This window comes from Pygocentrus nattereri, chromosome 12 (genome assembly GCF_015220715.1).
Source record: "Pygocentrus nattereri isolate fPygNat1 chromosome 12, fPygNat1.pri, whole genome shotgun sequence".
Taxonomy (NCBI): Eukaryota; Metazoa; Chordata; class Actinopteri; order Characiformes; family Serrasalmidae; genus Pygocentrus; species Pygocentrus nattereri.
The window spans coordinates 22,767,095-22,789,046 of NC_051222.1; the positions used below are offsets into that span (position 1 = coordinate 22,767,095).

General features: G+C 40.2%; 1 long non-coding RNA gene across 2 annotated transcripts in view; it reads right to left on the reverse strand.

The window, feature by feature from the left end:
- Positions 1-2,620: 2,620 nt before the first annotated feature.
- LOC108428185 overlaps positions 2,621-21,952 on the reverse strand; it is a 58,650-nt gene continuing 39,318 nt past the window's right edge. For both annotated transcript variants that reach the window (XR_001857907.2, XR_005131140.1), the window contains one exon: positions 2,621-3,073. This is a non-coding gene — a long non-coding RNA (uncharacterized LOC108428185). The remainder of the gene's footprint in view (positions 3,074-21,952) is intronic.

Genomic DNA, 21,952 nt, shown 5'->3' on the forward strand with positions numbered 1-21,952 from the left:
TCAGAACATTAGCAGTAAAAAAAGTACTGCCTGGTATGGTGCAGGTCAAACATAGATTATTAGCATATTTATTAGTCTTCCATTTACCTTGGTGGTCCACAAGCACTCATCATGGCTGCATAATGTAAAATTTATTTAGCTACTAATTTTTAATAAAGTTAAATATTCAAATAATACAGGATGATTCACAAAGATTCATCCAATTTTCAAAGTGCCAGATCTTTACAACCGTGAGGTGTCTAGGAACCACATACCAACTGAAATAGGAGGTCATAGAGTTTCTGACTGTCACTGGAAGATGTCTCCCTTCAGTCTGTGAGGAGATGCAGTCCTTGAGCAGAAAGCGTTTCACATTCTCCATTTCAATAACAGTGAATCTGTCATAACTGTGCAACGTGATTTTCGTTGGCAGTGAACCTCCTACAGCTCAGAGCATTTCGTTGTTGGTTCGACAATGCTGGATGATCTCGGAAATCACATTGAAAGGGCCAGGAGTACAGTTACATCCGACATGCTCAATCGATGGGATGGGATGAATTTGACTATGGCATTGATGTTGTCCATCAGGAGGTTCATATTGAGCACTCATAAAATTACATAATAAAGTTTATGCTTACTTTTTTACAGTTTACTGCATTGTTCTGAAATGATTTACAAGTAAAATAAATCATTTTAAAATCAGATGAATCATTTTGAATCCATCCATCCATCCATTTGGCAGACAGTCACTCACACCTAGGGGCAATTTAGCATGTCCAACTGGCCTGACTGCATGTCTTTGGACTGTGGGAGGAAACCCACGCAGACACAGGGAGAACATGCAAACTCCACGCTGAGAGGACCCCGGTCACGGAATCGAACCCAGGCTCTCCTCGCTGTGAGGCAACAGCGCTACCCACCATGCCACCGTGCCACCTCATTTTAAATCGCCCTGTATATTAATAGAAACAAGTGATGGAATATTAACCTTTTAGATTAGATTTGCAGTGTTTTGGTGACACACCTCTTTATGTATGACATACTTGAGAGCCTCAAGACTGAAACTTTAACATTAACTAGCCTAGCTAGTTATAGTAACTTTAGTCACAATGTTAACTTCTTTTCCCATAAGTAATATTCACATTGTTATTGTGAAATAACATGACAGCTGTGGTGATCTACAGCACTCACCTTCAGCTTGTGCCTGCGCCCATGTGTTATCATTCACAATAACACACAACCTCGAGTGTTCTATTGCTTTTATACAACAGTTCCAGCCCATCTGTAATGCATCTTACAGCCTACTTTGTTTGGGAAATGGTATTCAGTTCCAGGTTGTTCAGGTGTTCTTCTGTCTCAGTGTCTGACTGAGAAGCTGCTCGGTGGTAATGATAGTTTGAGAATTTAGTGTAGTCTCAGCTTCAGAGTCTGACCAAATCAGCTGTTGGTCAAATGTGATCTTAAAAGTATACATTTTCTGTTTGTGGCAAAGCGAGAGGTAAAAATGTTCAAATGGCTTGAGCGTCTCCTACAGCTGTCAAAGTCGTTGCTTTGCAACAGCATTTCAGCCGAGTGACAGTGTTTGTGAAAAAAACGTGATATTATGGCAAAATAACAACACTGTTAGAACGCTTCTCAACCAATCAGCTTGTGTGGCAGGAACTAACTGTTGTAGAAGATAAAATATAGGCATCTGAACATTAATAATGTAGGTTCATTAAAACACAATGCTGAAGGTTAGGAAACCAGCCTTACCGGAAGGCTGCCGGTTTGATCTCTTGAGCTGACAGGACATGACTGAAGAGTGTTTGAGCGAGGCAGCTAACCCCCAACTGCCGCCCCACAGTGGCTCTCTCTGGTACAGTGAAGAGGGCTGCCCACCTTTCCGGGCAAGTGTGCTCAGTGCCTCCTAGTGTGTGTGCGTTTAGCCTGTATGAGGGTGTTTCACCCTGTTGTGGTGATAAAGGGTAACTTAACTTTTACTTAACTTAAAGCTGCCAGAAAAAATCATAGGGGAGTGCAACAATGAGGTCATAATTTTAAGAAATCCAAATTGATTGTCAGGTTAGTGAATTTTGCAAGTTGAGAGTTTAGCAAGTACAATCCTCATATTAAAACTACTAATCCTAACTTACCTCTTTATAATGTTCATGTTGCATTTAGAAAATGCAGTTCACATCCTAACAGCTTCTGTGCTAGAGATGTAAACTGTGAACTGCACACATGAATAAGAAGTACAAAATGTAAAATGAGAATCAAACGTATTTTGTGTTACAAGTTATGAAATTTGTTGAGATTTGCAGTTCATAAAATTACAATTTCAGCATAACTTTCAATGTATGAAATGAGTGCCATTAACACAAAACCTCACGCTGTGCTGGACACGCCACTCTTCTCTACATAATGTAAAGGTTCTATACTAATAAAACGTTTTCCTGCACTTTCAAGCCAAAACAAAACAGTTAGAACCTTTTATTTTTAAGCTTATCTGATAAAACTCTGGACTGGCTTTGATCTGTGGTCTGGGGTCTTCTACAGTTCAAGAGCTTCCCAATTCAAAAGAGGGCAGTATTACTACACTGCAAACGGAAGATTATTAGATTTTTAAAAATCTGAAATCATTATTATCATGACACATTCACATATTTAAGAGTCCTTTAATAAACCATTTCAGCTTTTTAATCATGCTACAATAGCCATCGAGTACATTTGCCTGACACGAAAGGAAATTGGTTTCGGCCCTCGCACTTTTGGTCCAGTCACTTTAATCATTCTGAAGAACTCAAGAGGAGGGCAGTCTTTGAAGTGTCGGCATCAGAAATAGCAAAAAGATCAATGATAATTCTCATTTCTTTGCAAGAACCAGCAGAGCTTGCCTTAGAAATTCTGAACTTACTGAAAATAACAGTCCAAAATACTTTGACTATCATGACGCCTTACAGCAGCTGTCTTTAAAAAAAAGAAAAAATGCATTTTTTCCCCAAAAAGTGTCATGATGTGTGATGGAGCTGCTTGAGGTGGCAAAAATCTCTTCTGTACTCCCTTCAGGTCCTGTACAGGTCCCTGGAATCTGCTAGCTGAGGCTGACATCGGCCTGTTTGAGAGAAGAGACAGACAGTCATTGCTCCAATGAGGGCTTATTTTCAACAACAGTGGAAAGGGCAAAATCAAGGTGCAGTTGTCCCCAAACCTGCACAGAACTCTACTTAATTCCTTCATCATCATAAAAAAGAAAGGCGAAGCAATGAGTACATTTCATAAAGATGCAGAATTGTCCATTAAATGTTTTTCGGAATTTTTCACAGCAGCCCCAGTGCTAAATAAATGAATGGGCTTCCCAGAAGAAAATGAATACCTTCAATGAATAGCTAAATGACCATGGAATCTGTTGTTTACTCGCTATTGCTATGACTTAACCAAGTTGTGGTCTAATGTAAGGCCAATGATTGAAATATACTATTATCATATCTACCCATGAGTCATGAGTGTAAAATTATGTAAGTAGCCAAATAAGGGGTGCAAAAAAAGAAAAGCAGTTAGGGGTGCCAATGCTACACTGTCAGAAAAAATACTCAGGTGCAGGTACATTTTTGTTTGTCTGAGAGCCCAGTGATTATGCCACTAATTTTCATTCATGTTTTTTAACACAAATGAGCATGGTTTCTTTGTTGGTTTGCAATAATGTTATGTTTTCATGTGTATTAAACACAACAAGATACTTTTGCTGTGGCACTCATAACAACATAACAGACACAACAGCGCTGTTATTTCATAAATGCTCACTTTCATCAACTCAACTCAGTCACCATGAGGGACACAGTCATGAGTGAATAGGCCATATAGCAAAGGGCTAAGGTGTGCATGTCCTAAGTACTGATGCTTAGCACATTATAACACATTACCTGTCCTCATAGTCTGCCATTCAAACACCAAGTGAAACATATCTCTTTTCAAGGACTGCGCCTTCAGTAGTGGTAGTTTGAGGGGAAAATGTGGGCTTTAGGGAGGGCAGAGAATGAGGCTGGAGTTCTGGGCAGCTTCTGCTTGGAGCTAGAAGGCCAGATGTCTCATTTGGATGGAGGTAGGACTGACAGATGGAACTTAGGCTCAGGAGGAGATGGGAAAGCAACTGGTATTGTGAAAACGCCATCACAGGAAACTAAAGGTAGAGATGGAGACGTTATGGGAAGTTAGATTGGAAGGAAGAGGAGTTTCAGGCTCTTCCTCCCTCCAAATTTCAGTTATTCCATTCATCCATTAAAAATTGTATAGAGCAAGAGAATTAATATCATCACCAGCTCTATTGAAGGAGTAACTGAAAAGGATCAGGAGTTGCAAGAATGTAACATATTAAAGGCTAACTAGGTTTATTTAAACAAAAAACAACTCCTGCAAATGTTTGTGACAATACTGTCTTGAGAATGGCAAAACACACAGATTTTATTCTCTTGCTGTGGTGTCTCCATTCAAATCTTTCAGCTGTTTAAACCAACTTTGATCCTAAATGGTTTTAACATGTGCTAATGACGATAGCTTAGAAAAGAAAGGAGTCAAAAAATGACTTAGGCAAAGTTCAAACTGGTGAACATGAAGCTGGACATCTAACATATTAGCATCTAACTATCTTCTGTTCAAAGAAAACACAAAGAAAGTTCAAATTCCAAAAGCAGTAAAAGGTGATAAGTAACATAAAAATGCATAAAGAGGAGAAAAAGAAAGAACTCCACCCCCACCACTCACCCCCCGCCCCCTCACCCCCCCCCCCCCCCCCAAGCCTCACCCCCCGCCCCCACACCACTCACCCCCCATGGACCACTACTTCAGCCCCTCAACTCAGACTCCTCCCTCCTTTCTGGCCTCTACATATGCTTCAGGCAGAGGCTCCATCCCAATAGCCCCCCGGACCCCTGCTGAGCACACTCCATTACAGCTTGGCTCCCTTCAGTCTGCCAGGCACACTAAAAGCCAGACGCGGGGAGCGGCCAGGTTAAGAAGTGGAAAATGGGGCAAGGGCCAAGAGGATGGGGCTATTTAAAGCGCTGATTGCTGATTCGTCAGTAGGGGGGAGAGTATGATAATAACACTCACTTGTTCAACCTTTTCTGCCTCTTTTTTAAGGGATAGAAGGAGGTTAGACGGTTCAGTGGACAAAAGGTACAGGTAATATAGGAGGTGTGTGAGTGTGTGTGCATATGTATATAGTAAGGAGTGTGCAACAGGATATGTTACATTGAGTTTGCCTGCTTTTATTTATACCCCTGCCCCCCAAAATTGTTCTGCTTCTTTCTATAAGCAGTACAAGCTGTCGCTTAGGACCCCAAGCTAACAGGGGGCCCTAAATGTGTACTTTTAAAAATTGTAAAAAGGAGCAACTAAGTCCAGAGTATGTAAGATATCGTTTAGGGGCAATAAATGTTCCAAAATGGCCCTAAATATACACTATATTTACAAAAGGATCGGCACATGTACACATTACACCCACAGTGGCTTTCATGATATCCCATTCTAAATAGGCATTAATATGGACAGCTTTGAGAGCTTCCACTCATCTGGGAAGCTTTCTACAAGATTTTGGGCTGTGTCTGCGGGAATTTTTGCCATTCATCCAGAAGAGCATTTGTGAGGTCAGATACTGATGTTGGATAAGAGGATCTGGCTCGCAATCTCCATTCTTGTTCATCTCAAAGGTGTTTGATGGGGTTGAGGTCAGCTCTCTGTGAGGGTCAGTCAAGTTCTTCCACACGAAACTCACCCAGCCAAGCCTTTTTGGACCTTGCTTTGTGTACTGGGGCTCAGTCATGCTGGAACAGAAAAGGGTCTTCCCCAAAGTGTTCCACAAAGTTGGAAGAATAGAATTCTCCAAAAGTTACAGGTGTGATGAAGCATTAAGATTTACCTTCACTGGAAATAAAGATTTCTAGGCCAACCACTAAAAAACAACCCTATAGCATTATCCCTCCTCCTCCACTTTACAGTTGGCACAATGTGATCAGACAGGTAACATTCTCCTGACATTCTCCAAACCCAGGCTCGTCCATCAGACTGCCAGATAGAGAAGCGTGATTCGTCACTCCACAGAATTTGCAGTCCAGTGGTGGCATACTTTACACCTCCCCATCCGACACTTGGCATTGTGCATTTTGATCTTAGGCTTGTGTATAGCTGCTCTATGTTGGAAACTCATTTAGTGAAACTCCTAAGGCACAGTACTTTTCCTGATGTTGCTTCCAAGAGGCCCTTCTTTAGGGCAATGCCATGAAACAATCAGTTTTGGTTCTTTAAAGAGCCTTTCAATGGATAGTTTGCTGTCTCATTTGTTTTGTGTTATGCAGAATTCAGTAGTGCAACATCTATAGCATAGATACCATAAAGCAAGAACCCTATATGCCACAATTGTGCACTGTAGTAATGTTTTCCTCAAACTGAAACCTCTTTAATCTCTTTAATGTTATAGGGCATTACAGCCTAACATAGCAGCTACTTGCTAGGGTATGATCACTGGTTTGACAGAATTTGTATTGATTTCATGTGTTTTTCACCCATGTTTTCTCACCACAATAGCCAGCATGCAAAATTTTGATTGCTTGTCACTGATCTAGATGCAAATATGGTTATAGCAATAGACCTTTACATGTTACTTACTTCCACCTTCAGGATACATCTTCAGAAGATCTTTTTCTAGGCTTTAAATGAGGAAATCTCAAAAATTTTAAAGACTGCAGCACTGACCTAAGAGGTGAATAGACATGTTTACAATGGATGTAGCAATGGCTTCATTTCTCATTTTGCCAGAGAGCCTCTTTAGGTTATTGGAGACTGACAAAGAAATTTTTGATGGCCAAAGTATGTAGACCAAATGTTGACTATTCACATAATTTTACCGTTTATACACTGTTCCTGCATTCTGAACCAAAAATATGCAGCATCCAAGCAAATCTATAGAAACTTAAAAGACTTCAAAGAAAATGTTTGATCTCTCCAAACCGAGGGAGCTTATGTGAGGGGTTCTGGACGTGCCTGTTCATTAGATAAATGAGTTTACACACTTTCAACAAAGAGAATGCTTTATGAAAGCCTGGCGGTGTATGTGACAGGCCTCTGCTTCAAAATGTCCTGTTAGGAGAGTGGGCTGCGTAAGACTGAGCTAACCAACTCAGGAAATGAGAGTGTATGCTGACAACTCCTCTTAGAATCACACCAGAATGTGTCTGAAAAGCAGCCTGGTACTGTGAAAGGAATGCGTCACCCTTGTGGTGACGATGACTAAGATGGCCGCTACATTCCTTTCTCTCACTTTTACTGTTTTCCTGCCTGACTTTCAGATTAACACTGGTAGGAAAGAGAAAGCGGTGGAGTGACCGTGTCAGTAAAAGGAGAGAGAGGGAGTCTTCTTCATTCGAACAGCTTGTACAACAATGCATCAATGAAATTCCAGGAACAATAGGAGGGAACTTCCTGCCAGTGTTCGTACACTGCAGGGATACTGGCTTCTTTCCAGGCTTCTTCTTTGCATTCCTTTCTGCGTCCTGTCATCCTCCTGGAAAACCTTGATAGGTCCTTTGAGATTCACACTGATTAAATTTTAATCACTCTTTTAGCAAAAAGGGTTGTTCAACAACGCAATGTCTTGTAACAACAGCTAGGGTGACCCATATGTCCTCTTTTTCCAGGACATGTCCTCTTTATGGGACCTTAAAAGAAGTCCAGCCAGGATTTATAAATTGCTGAGAAAGTATGGAATTTGGCTTCACATTCACATTGGCATTTGGTTTCTACAGGCTGCCCTGAGTCACCATCTGATTCTCAGTGTCCCTTTTTGTGAAAACCAAAATATGGTCACCCTACAATTTTTGGTGCCAATTAGACCCAAAATGTATATGGAATACAGAAGGCAGTGATTAGTAAATTCTATTTGTCTTGTATTAAATTCAAAATGGTACAAAAACACACTATATAAATAAATGCTCATGCCAAATTTTCCTTTTAAAAACACTTAGTAGACATTTGGGGACTCTAGACACAAACCGATCCAGTTTTGAGAGTGTAATTTTTATTTACCATTCGTCAGTTGTGCAGCCACACAAGGCTTTTGTTGTTGTATTTTGACACACATTTTCAATAGGAGAGCTCTGGACTGCAAGCAGTTCTGTTGAGCACACACATTCTGATTACGCAGCCATGCTGATGTGTAACATGCAGACTGGGGTTAGATATGGTCATATTGAAATAAGCATAGATATCACTGAAAAAGACATTTCAGCCCATTTCAGAAGGGCTTGACTTCAGAGAAGTTGGTACAGTCTTAATTTGAATTTATGGACGCAGTGATTAACAGTGTTTATTGACAGTTTTTCAAAGTATTTCTGAGCCTATGTGGTGAAATCCACCACAGAAGCATGCTGGCTTTCAATGCAATGCAGGGTCAAAAGTCATAGGCATTCAGATGTGGTTTTTGGCCTTTTCTTTAATGCACAGATTTCTTTGGATTCACTGAATCTTTTGAAGATATGCTCTGTAGAGTGTGAAATGCCTCAACTCCTTATTCAGCAATGTTGTTTTTAAATTGTTGGATTTTTTGCTGATGATTTTTTTTTCCCAAAGTGGTGAGCATCAACCCACCCTTGCTTTTTAAGGACTAGGCCTTTCCTGGGTGCTCCTTTTATACCTAAGCATGATTTCATCATTTCTTTAACATATATCACTTCTTTCAGTTTTTAGTTGCCTTTTACCCAATGTCCAAACCTAGAATTTATACTTTATTTGATCAACTCATTTCAATTACTTGATTCTGACCAGACAGCAAAAGGCCTGCAAGAAGGTCTAGCTGAAACAGGAGTGTAGCATTGCTTGCACAGACATGATCTGCATAGGAGAGTTATCTGGAGGAAACCCCACCTGTGACCTTATCACAAAAGGCAACATTAGAAGTATGCAAAACAACGTCTAGATAAGCCAGAGGCATTTTGGAAACAAGTGCTATGGACTGATGAAGTGATAATGTAACTCTTTGGCCACAATCAGCAAAGTAATGTTTGGAGCGTGGAGAAAAAAGGAGCAGCATTTGATGAAAAGAACACCCTGCTAACTGTTAAGCATGTGGGTGGATCTCTTTATACAAAACATACCTCAAAATCATGGCCATAACTCTACTTAAATTAGAAATTTCTCCTTTAGTTTATTTTTCCCTTCATTAGATTTTATTGTTCCATAAATGTATATGACTCCAGTTACCTTGTTTAATTTTATTTAATTAGTCATTTGACTATTATTTTTGTACTTATTAATTTTATTGAATCCTTTGCTAATCACATTGATTTTTTTTTATTTTACATTTCCGTATGTCTCTTTTTCTCTCTATTATCTTAGTATTTGATTATTCAAAAAGCATACCTTAAACATATGCCATAAAAGTCTGTGTCTACCAAGCCAAAACTCGGACAGGGTACTCATACAGTGAATGAAACAAAATACAGCCTAATGTATCTGTTGATTTCTTGATTATATTATGTGATATTTTGCCATTAATATGTGCGTTAACAGTGATTTAGCTCCTACTCTTTAAAGTATGTTATGAGTAGGTAACCCAATACAACTATATATATTTTTGTCTCATCACTTATAGCTAAAATAGCCAAATACAGAGCCCATTGCCTAAACTATGCAGCTACTAGAGCTAGACTTAAATATGCTGATTTAGCTAGCAACATTATAAGTGTTATAAGTTTGTTTTATCAGGTATTTAGCAAGCATAATCTGTTAATTACACTCATAAATGTTGTGTAGTATGTTATATAGTATGTGTACTGCAAATCTGAGGGTAACATTAGCACACTGTCTTGTACAGACAGTGTTATGTCTGTGACCATGATACATCTGTTCTGAGGTCAGCAGAGAGATTGAGTACTACCTGATTGCTCACTACAATCACTGTTTCCACATTTCATCTCATAAAACCCAGCTGAAACTTGACTTTATTATTAGTTACAGACATGGCAGGCACTGATAATGAAACTGAAGGCTTGAGACAATGGCAGATAGCAACAGTTACTACACAGTGCTTGGAGGGCTGAGAAAATAAGGAGCTTGGAGAATAATCTAATGATATTCACTGACCAGTGACAACACTCACTTAAAACAAAACAGATTTTTATCTTTAAAATGCAGGTTAATAAATATCCCATCTAAACTTGATTAGGTAAGCTTGTGTTGCCTGTGGCTCTGCCCCCAAGTAGGCTACTGCAGGATCAGACCACTATTTTTATATTATTTCTCACAAAAGGAGTGCCTTACTCTGGAGCGTATTGTCCTCATAGATAGTTATGGCCATGCTCAATCTCCACCATGAACTACTTTAGCAAGACCAAGCTTTTGGAATGGCTGTCACAGTCCCCAGACTTGAACCACTGTATCTGTGGCTAGATCTTAAACACACTGTGCATGCAAAACAGGCTCAAGAATATTGTAGAACTAGAAGCAATGTGCAATAGACAAGTGGGTGAAAATTCCTATAATACATAAGTTTGGAAGCTGTGATATCTGCCAAAAAAGGTGTTACTTCTAAGTGCTGACTTAGAAGGATGTACAAACTTTGTTTTCACTATTTTTCAAGTTCAATCAATATATCAATATAAAGCAGTTGTGCTTTAACATTTACAGAAAATGTGTTTAATAGTTGCAGCTGCAGAGGTTGTGTTAACTTCTTTTATTTAAACACATTTGTACTTAGGTATTCAGAGGCCTCATGACTTTCAGGGCCACAAACTAGATTGATCCAAGCTTTGTATAACCATTGCCTTTATTAAAGAACCCTCATTTTAAGGATGCAAGATTGCACAGAGGTCTTGACACTCTGTACACTGCCATTAGAAAATCAGATGAACCATCAGAGTTTTGCATTCTTTTGTACCCAAAGGCCGTTTCAAGTGTATGATCCTATAGAGTGAAGTCTCAGCCCTCCATCAAACTTACTGTGGTATTTTAGAAGAGTAGAGCATTGGAAGTTGGACACATACCTCTGCTGCATGGTACACCTTTGAAAGCAGTCCATAAGGGTTTTTCAGAGCTGTGCTGTAGTAGAACCATATTTCTTACCATAAAGATCCTTTCATGCTTTTGTTTATCAGTGTTCTCTTACTATAGAAACCAGAATACATCATGCAAATACATCATAAAACCATTGGGAATCCCTGTGGTGTCAGCCAATCCTGACTACTGCTTAGCTGCTGATCTATAGGTTTAGAAATACAACCAAGATAGCATTAGCATTTCAAACAGCCCACTCTAAAAATCTGCCCCAAAGCAGTTATAGTTTTTCAAACATACAGTGGGGAGAACAAGTATTTGATACACTGCTGATTTTTCAGGTTTTCCCACTTGCAAAGCATGTAGAAGACTGTAATTTTTATCATAGGTACTCTTCAACTGTGAGTGATGGAATCTAAAACAAAAATCCAGAAAAATACATTGTATGATTTTTAAATAATTAATTTCCATTTTATTGTGTGAAATAAGTATTTGATCATCTATCAACCAGTAAGAATTTTGGCTCTCACAGACATGTTACTTCTTCTTTAAGAAGCCCTCCTGTTCTCCACTCATTACCTGTATTAACTGCACCTATTTGAACTCGTTACCTGTATAAAAGACACCTGTCCACACACTCAATCAGTCAGACTCCAACATCTCCACAATGCCCAAGACCAGAGAGCTGTGTAAGGACATCAGGGATAAAATTGTAGACCTGCACAAGGCTGGGATGGGCTACAGGACAATAGGCAAGCAGCTTGGTGAGAAGGCAACAACTGTTGGTGCAATTATTAGAAAATGGAAGAAATGCAAAATAACAGAAAATCTCCCTCGGTCTGGGGCGCCATGCAAGATCTCACCTCGTGGAGCATCAATGATCTTGAGGAAGGTGAGGAATGAGCCCAGAACTACACGGCAGGACCTGGTCAATGACCTGAATAGAGCTGGGACCACAGTCTCAAAGAAAACAATCAGTAACACTCTACGCCGTCAAGGATTAAAATCCTGCAGTGCACGCAAGGTGCCCTTCCTCAAGCCAACGCATGTCAAAGCCCGTCTGAAGTTTGCAAATGACCATCTGAATGATCCAGAGGAGGAATGGGAGAAGGTCATGTGGTCTGACGAGACAAAAATAGAACTTTTTGGTTTAAACTCCACTCGTCATGTTTGGAGGAAGAAGAATGATGAGTACAACCCCAAGAACACCATCCCAACCGTGAAGCATGGCGGTGGAAACATCATTCTTTGGGGATGCTTTTCTGCAAAGGGGACAGGACGACTGCACCGTATTGTGGGAAGGATGGATGGGGCCATGTATCGTGAGATTTTGGCCAACAACCTCCTTCCCTCAGTAAGAGCACTGAAGATGGGTCGTGGCTGGGTCTTCCAGCATGATAACGACCCAAAACACACAGCCAGGGCAACTAAAGAGTGGCTCCGTAGGAAACATCTTAAGGTCCTGGAGTGGCCTAGCCAGTCTCCAGACCTGAATCCAATAGAAAATCTTTGGAGGGAGCTTAAAGTCCGTGTGGCCCAGCGACAGCCATGAAACCTGAAGGCTCTGGAGGAGATCTGTATGGAGGAGTGGGCCAAAATCCCTGCTGCAGTGTGTGCAAACCTTGTCAAGAACTACAGGAAACGTCTCATCTCTGTAATTGCAAACAAAGGTTTCTGTACCAAATATTAAGTTTCTTTTTCTGGTGTATCAAATACTTATTTCACACAATAAAATGGAAATTAATTATTTAAAAATCATACAATGTATTTTTCTGGATTTTTGTTTTAGATTCCATCACTCACAGTTGAAGAGTACCTATGATAAAAATTACAGTCTTCTACATGCTTTGCAAGTGGGAAAACCTGAAAAATCAGCAGTGTATCAAATACTTGTTCTCCCCACTGTACCTCCTACCTTCAAGATACATCATCAGGAGGTCCTGAAAATCTTACTCAAGAGACTGCTACAATACCAATATAGGATAGAAGGTCACACATTTACACCAGATATAGCAATGGTTATTTTTAAAGTGTCACTTTAAAGTACTATTTTTGTAACGTGTGAAGAGCCTTATATATAATACACATCATATAAAGGCTCTATAGCAAAGTTTTTAAAAAATCATACACCCAAGCCAAGGAATACTGAGGAACCATTATTTGAAGTTATGCTATGTAATGGAGATGCTTTGTTTGCCCCATGGATCCTCCACAGTCTTTATTTGAAGAGTGTAACTGTATAATAAACTATATCTAATGCAGTGCTATGTATGCTATGTAATGGTAAGGCTTTGTTTGTCTCCATGGTTCCTCCACAAACAAAGCTGATCTTCAAACTGTTCAACTGCTTTCACCAGTGTTCAAAAGCTGATGGAATGCTGTAGGAATCGACTTGCCTCCAAACTGTCCTGCCAACACCATGCACACTCATACATAGTGCACTGCCAGCCCACAATGTGTCGCATCACACACAGGCCAGAACAATCTCTCTCTCTTTCTCTTTCTCTCTCTCTCTCTCTCTCTCTCTCTCTCTTTCTTTCTCTCTCTCTCTCTCTTTCTCTTTCTCTCTCTCTCTCTCTCTCTCTCTTTCTCTCTCTCTCTCTCTCTCTGTCTCTCTCTCTCTCTCTCTCTCTATCTCTTTCTCTCTCTCTCTCTCTCTCTCTTTCTCTTTCTCTCTCTCTCTCTCTCTCTCTTTCTTTCTCTCTCTCTCTCTCTCTCTCTCTTTCTCTCTCTCTCTCTCTCTTTCTCTTTCTCTCTCTCTCTCTCTCTCTCTCTCTTTCTCTCTCTCTCTCTCTCTCTCAGAGCGGTGGAGGTGACTGAGTCTCACACAAAAGCAAACACAGCTTCCCCTGTGAAATTGTTTCACTGCCAGCCAAACTTCCAGAATCCCCCGAAATGGAATGGAGCCAAGCCACGGGGACAAGAGAAAGGCAAGGCGGAGGAGTGGGCGAGAAAGAGAGGGAGAGAGAGAGAGAGTCACTAAGCTCTGTTCATTAACCTCATCTTGCTGTTCACCCCAGCATATACACCTCCTCTAATCTTGTCAGACACTACACGAGCTGGAGCACGTAGTGTGTGTCTGTGTGTGTTTGCTGTAAAACAAAAAGAGAATAAAACATTGAGGTGAAATAAGAACAAAGAAAAAAATATTATTTTGAAAAAACTGTTGAAGCAAACTTTCATAAAAGTCCTTGTGGTAATTTGTTCTATTCTACATACATTCTAACACTAAGATTTTAAGTCATTAGGCAATGTAAGTCCTTCAAAATACAACATATAAAAATAAGTCAAAAAATGAGATGAAATAAAACCAAACAAACTTTGCAGACACTCTAATGCAGAATGGTTCCCTTTTACAAGCACTATTTGACTAAGAGTTTCCAGTAACTCCTGTTAATTAGTGAATTCAGCTACTTTAAGGTGCACCCATTGCTGACTTCAACTGTGCACACACAGATCCATTGAAAAACTCTAGAGCAGCTACACATGAGCCTAAAGTCAGCATGCCGAATGCCAAGTGTTGGCTAAAGGGCTATAAAACCCCAGAGCAGTGGGCTGTAAAGCAGTGGAACTGTGTTCTCTGGAGTGATAGAACGCTATCCAGTACCTTTGGGATGAGTTGAAATGACCAGAACTGATCATCCAACATCAGTATCCAACATAATGCTCTTGCAAATCCAATCAAATCCTCACCGTAATGTGAAAATTTCAGAACAACTGTGGATGAACAAACATGTTGGCATATGCACATGTAGAGCAGTTGACAGATGTTCTTATCCAGAGCAATAAGCAATTACAGTATAGTAGTCACCTGTAGCATTAGTGGTATGACATGGCATTCTTGCCCAGGCGGAGAATTATCTCCAGTCTAAGACATGAAATGCAGTAGTGTTACCCACTATGCTCTGCCAATCATGCTTTAGTTAAATTTTCACTGTCAGCATCTACTAAAGCCAGAATGGTCAATGGCATACTAATTATACCTCCAAAAATAAAGTCATAGTACAAAAAAAATCCTTCAAAATCCAAAATATGAAAATCAGACCCTTTAAATTGGCAGTGAAATGACCCCATGAAAATAACTGCCCACCTAATGCTTGAAAAATCTCCCAAACAAGATGAAGTGTGTCCTGATTGCCAAAAAACACAACACTCATGCCTCTCGTGCTAACCACAGGTGAGTGGTTAGTGCAGGCCTGAGTGACCACCAGCCCATGAGGCTGATTTCTCTGGCTCCCTGTGGCCAGCCAGGCTGACATTATGGAGATAATTAGATGGTGTGGACATAGGACAAACGGTAGAACCAAAATGCATGCCTGTGCATGAAATCTACAGCTAATTCAGGGAATAACATATTCCTTCTAGAGAAATATGCCAGTAGACATGCTACCAATATTAGCTCACTGATTTCTCGAAATACTGGCTTCTTATAAGTCATCAAATCTCCGACACAAAGGCTGTCTCAGTTTCTAAATGTGTTGCCTATTAGACTAAATTATATTTGACCAACATTTAGGGAAACATTGCAGTCAGTACAATGCAAGCTATCTTGGACATTTTCAATCTAGTTGGAGGATGGAGATGATACAAGTGATACAAGTGGTGAAGGTAATGTCTGTCTACAAATCAAGTTATGATGGTAGTCAGTTGTAGAGCAATTCGTTGGCTAAGCTCTGCTGTCTTTGGTTTTATTTCAGCTAGTGCTGCTGCTGCCCTGCTGTCTGAGTAATCAGCTGGTTAATGTTAACGTGCAGGGTGCAGATGAAAAGGGGGACACTGTTAACTTCCTCACAGCAGCTTCATTCTTGCAGAAAAGAAAACATCAGTGTGAATTAGCTAGCTTCATAGACCAGCTGAAATAGTTTAGGATACTTGTGTGTAGTGTTATGTGAGTTGTGTTAGCTATCCAATAGTTTTGGTTGCTTTTGCGGTTTTTTTTTTGGACTTTTGCTGCTTGACTGATGCTGGATATCCGCTAACATTAGCTAGTAAATCTGTCTGTCTTGCTAGTTAGCCATTAGTTTGCTGGCTACCTTTACAATAGTTGCTTAACCTCTCAATTGTAGTTATTTCTGGGATCATATGGTGCCAGTTTTCCCATATGAGAATAAATCTAGCCAACTTTGAGACGTATAGATGCTGGCTAAACATATAAGAGGGAGCTTTAGCTAAATAGCTACCTTGCTGTGGTTTATTGCTATAACTAAATTAATTTCTTCAGTTTTGTATATTTAGATTTTTTCCTTGTTCTTTTGCAATGATTTTTGTATTCTAAGTATTCTAAGAACCATCCCCTTAGAAATCTTCTAAAGAATATGTACAGTGCCTGAATTCAACTTATATTAGCGGGAAGAAGACTGGGACATTGAGCTACATATCATCATCAGGAAGTGGAAGGAAGCTGTTAAATGTCAGTTTTTTTACTATTCCAAAAACAAACCTAAGATAAAAGTTTCAAAAAGCTGGAGATGATAACAGTACTACATTTTAGTGCAGTGGCTCTCAAACCAGCCCTCAGGGTCCCCCAGACAGCCCATGTGTCTTTTGCTCCAACCCAACTCACAACCCATATGGACAGAGAAAAATGTGGCCCCTCCTGGGGGAGCTAAGGAGTGGGTTACGAACCATGGTTCCAGTGTATCCATGCTACTTGACATGTAAAGCCAAACATGTATAACATTCAAAAAGTAATGGAAGCAATGTTAGCTAACACCCCCCTCCACCACACACACCCTTCCCGCATCCTGAGTATTAGGTTGTATTGGCCTATATATGCACTTCTGGAGAGGTAGCATTTGTAACTAGCTCATTCCCCCAAAGTCTAGACGTTAAACAATAACTGAGTTATAAATACATTTTGCGTAGGCAATGATGCACCAAAAGTCACTTGAGTGCTGATAGTGCCGCTTTGTGGAGAATCTTTGATCTGCTAAACATGAGTGAATGAGTATGTAAATGAATGAGTTACAAGACAGGTCCCGGAGGTACATCACCCTTCTACATGACAATTCAGTGCTAAAGTCAGTGGTAAAGTCAGAGCTTTTTTAGTCTACATGACAGCTAGTCTGCTTGCTAGCTAACTGGCTATCTGTAATAAAATATACAAGGGATAACATAGTGGCTAAAAAGACAGTCAGGACATTAGAAATGATTGAAATATGCACAAGCGTTCATTCACTCTTCTCTGGCTATGCAATGCCTTTTCCCCTTAACACAGGGACTTAGTCAATGCAAAAAAAAAAAACAAAGGTCACCTTTTTTTTTGGAAATGTCACTCACTTTCTCTCCTGTCACTTAGCGGCAGTATGTTTGGCATGAGGGGGGTTTGGGCACAGGGAATAATGCACGGCAGCAGAAAGTGTGGAGGAAAGCCGGAGCAGCACCGCGGGATGCTATTGTTGCTCAGCACACACTACGGCCAAAGCGAGGAGGCGGGAGGCCTGGCGGGATGGCTAAAGGCAAATAGAGCCCTACTGATCGCGAATACGAGTGTACTGCTGTGCCCACGGGCTGCAAGTGGGCTCTCTCTCTCATATACACACATGCACACTCAACAACAGCCGTGTAAACAACACATGGTTTCTAACAATCTACACTGGTTTAAAAGGATGCAAGTGTTTAATTCACTGTTTCTTACCAAAGCCTGACTAAATCAGGGCTCTAATTAGCTGAATGAGGTGTGTCAGTGATTTATTGGAACAAAAGCTTGGACCCGCATTGGCCCTGCATGGGGGAGACCACTAGTTTAATGACCTCAGGGTTGCTCTGATGGGTTCTAATTACAATGGTTAGTCCCTCAATAAAAGAAAAGCCCTCAATAAAAGACAAAACACATGCAAAATGAAAATCGATAGGTAGATATATAGAGGGCTGGCAATGGAATTGGATACATGTGAGGAACTTAAAGGATTACTTTATTCCAAATATTCTAATGTTGCTAATAATTAATGTGGCCAGTTAGCATTATGCGCATAAGGTCAAGCTGACTGGCCCTGACTGGCTTCCATGCATTGTGGGCACTTTAGCATTTCAAGGTTAAGTATTCCTTTAAGTCTGTATCTGCCCCAGCTCAGTGCCCTATTGCCCCCCCAAGCAGTGGCAGGTTGATTGGATGATTATTTCTTGTGAAGAATGGAGTGGCTGCTAACTGAGCTGTGGCAATTACCTAAGCTACAGGTAATCAAGGCTGGGCATGGACAAAGCGCTCGGCCAGGAGCTCCACTGCGTCTAGTCAGATTCCATTACCTGTCATCTATTCAGGCATAATACTCTTGTGGAAACTGGAACCGAGTCCTAACTGGCTAAATCTGGCTGTCTGTCAAGTACATTGTGTTCCTCAGAGCTGAAACGAAACACCAGAAGGAGATGCAGGTATCAAAGGGGCCGAGGGCTTCAGTCATGACCCTATGGTGGCAAACTATGATCTGTACTCGTGGCTGCCTCTGTACAATGCAAACTTTGTTGTGAAAGTGGAATGGTATGAAAATGTTATTTGAAGGGCTCTACATAGAGACTGCATAAAACATCCATAAGTACTGGATATGTTTCATTACTTGGTAACAATGCTTCATAACAGTGTTACAAATGGAATAAATATCCATAACTTTAGTTTAAGACCCCTAATGTCTTTTTCTTCCTAAACATGTCTTAAATTATGTTGTAATTATTGGAAAATTGTTTATAAACAATATTGGAATGTGAAGAACTTCTGTAATTTCTGCCATACTGCACTGTGTTAAAGCTAGTATGCCAGTACTGTTAATCAAATTAAATACTTAACCTTTGGAAAATGTTATTTTCTCACCTAAGGTTGTCAATTCAGATACTATATGAGGTTGTTTTAAAAATGTACAGCATTTTTTGCGACTCTGTTAGCAATCTTTAGGAAGATGTAAAAATGACATTTAAATACAGGTTACAAGCCTCTGTCAATTTAATTTATTATTTATCCACTTATCTAGCAAGAAACACACATATTACAAAATGAACTTGAACTTTGAAAGCCTCCAGTAAATAATAAAAATCTAAAGTTTTGTGTTTTCTGTATTTCTTATATAACTTTAATGCCTTTAGAGAGTTTTTGTTTCTAAACAAAAATTATTCTATTAGAAGAACTATATTATTAGAAGATCTTGTTAGTGTTAGTAAGAATAGCTGTTTTTGTTTCTGAAACCCAACTGAAAAAGTGTTCAGTGGGGTTAAGGTCGGGGCGCTGTGCAAACCAAGTCTTTATGGACCTCGCTTTATGCATGGGGCATGTCATGGTACAAGACAGTGTGTTCCTTAAACTGTTGCCACAAAATTGAAAGCCTATAATTGTGTGAAATGTCTTTGTGTACTGTAACATTAACATCACCCTTCACTGGAACTAAGGGGCCCGAAACCCTGAAAAACAGCCCCGCTTTAGTGAGTGATGCAACAGAAGACAAGCAATTGTTAAGCACTATGCACTTCAGCACTCTGTGGCCCCACTCTGTGAGTTTGTGTGGTTTACTGCTTTGTAGCTAAGTTGTTGTTGCTCCTAGATGCTCTGATTTTAAAGCAATATTACTTACAACTGACAGGGGCAGATCTAGCAGGACAGATATTTCAAAAACTGACTTGTGGTGGCTATGACAGTGCCACATTTATAGTGACTGGGCTCTTTAGTATGACCTATTCTATTGCCAGTGTTTGTCTAAGGTGGTTTGCATGGCTATGTTGATTTTGTGCACCTGTTAGCATTGGCTGTGACTGAATAACCAGAACCCAGCAATTAGGATGTTCACATTCCACTTACTTTTGGCCATATAGTGAAGTCCTGAAAAATTAAGGTTTTGTACTGCACAGCAAAATGTCATTACTGTAATTAAACATTATGGCATTGAAAATATTTAAAAAGCACTAAAGCACAAGAAAAGATAGTAATCATGCCTCATACAACGTAATTTTCATTAGGTTTTGTCCCACAGCATATAATTAATGACCCCATCTCTAGTTGCAGTATGACTGGCTGTTTAAGGAATACAGCAGCTTTCAGTGGAATTCGCCTGGCACTGCTTTGGTGCCCTTCAGTTGAAGAAGCAGAACCCTAATAGATGCATATTTATAGGCACCAACAATGAAGGCACAACCGCCTACAGTCGTGCATTTAGGCAAGAACGAGAAAGAGGTGGTAAAGAGTGAGAAACAAAGGAGGAGGGGGTTAAAGAATGAGTTAAAGATAGAATCATAAGGCGTGGGAGAAAGAGTAGATTGTGCGTGTGTGGTAGATCAGGTAAATGAATGTGGAGCCACAGTGACAGTCACTACACAGTTGGTGGTGATGGAGACAAAGCTTCCTTCCCCAGAGATAATTACAGTTTAGATCCGTTTTGCCATCTCTCTTCAGTCATGTTTATACAACCTGTTATAACCCTTCCCTTCTTTTCCTCTCTTCTCCTCTAGACCTCCTCTTCCTTCCCTCCCTCTCGTCCTCCTTCACTGTTTTGCTACTTCTTACTTGGTAAGGGGGAAAAAAACAGCAGAGGATTGCTCATCTTCCTGCTTCCAACTCTGGCTAATCCCGCGCCAAAGCACCTTAGCAACGCTCAGAATTTGCAGACGCTCTAAAAAGAAGAAGGAAAAAAAAACTCAGCAATGTTCTTGACATTGGCTGGGACTGGTGGAAGCCTGCTAATACATCTTCAGATGTTTCTGAAGTGTTTTGGAAATGTTCCTGCAGTGCTGTGATAACTCCCTGGTGAGAGATGGTCTGTCATGCTCTGATCTGATTGGCTGGTTCACCTCAAACCACCCTTACCCAGGACCTGCCACTGATGATGGCTGTTTTTTGCTTGTTTGGTTCCATTTCTTTGTGTGTCAATCTAGTATATTCCTTTCAAAGTCACGGACCAAACCTCATCTTCAAACCACTGTTCCTTCCCTAAAGAACTTCACTCTTTAAAGGGCAAGTTTTGTAAATGAGACGTGTGAGTGTGTAGAACCTTTTGAAAGTTTTGAGATCCTCCACACAAAGTAAATGTGCAGACACAAAATAATAATCCTGCTCTGCCGCTGACTGTGCTGTCATCAGGACACGGAAGCAGGCATGCAAAAAAAGGGGCCAAAAGAAGCAGCCCATGGGAGGTGCACTTCCCTCCTTTAAGTGACTGTTATTGTTGTTTATGTTGTTGTTTGCTGGGTTTGAGATGTGTTTATGTGTTTTATGTGCTTATTGTGTTGGACTGTGGGTTCAGCCAGTGTGGGTTGTTGTTTACCATGAAGAGAAGCATATGGCTACACTCTGAGAAATAAAGGTATGAAACTATCTCTGGAGCAGTACACCTCTTGTCACTGGGGTGGTACCTTCAAGGGTACATCTCAGCCCCCTTTATCAGAGAACATAACTGTACCATTGAAATGATATGTTCTACGTTATATTGATTCCACACCCTGTCTCATGTCCAGGCTCTTTATTTTATTGTTCTGTTTTAAAAAATAAGGTTATTAAATGGTACAAATATGTACTTTTCTCTGGGAAAAACTTACTTAGGGCACACAATTGGACCTTAAAACCACTATTGCACCTTTGAGAGTACATTTACATAGTTTGCACCTTAATGAAGGAAAAACGTACCTGCACAGAACCTTTATTTCTAACAGTGTAGGAGTGACAAGACTCTATGTCAGTTCTTTCCTTGAGTGGTTATTCTGCCTTGTTCCTTTAATAAAGATCATTTTTGAGCAGAATTTATAAGTGACACCACAATAATCAAAAGAGATCTCAAGGCCACTGAAGAAAAGTCTCTATGACGGCCAAAATAGGAAATTTAGCCTTCACTCAGTGCTTCAGGTGTTTCTATTGTTAAATCTTCACCCTGAATTAGGAAATATGTTGTGAAAGAGGGCTGTTAAAACACCTCAGTGAAAACCATGGCCCTCTGCACAACAGCTAAGATTAAAATATGGACCGTTTTCTTTTATATATTGT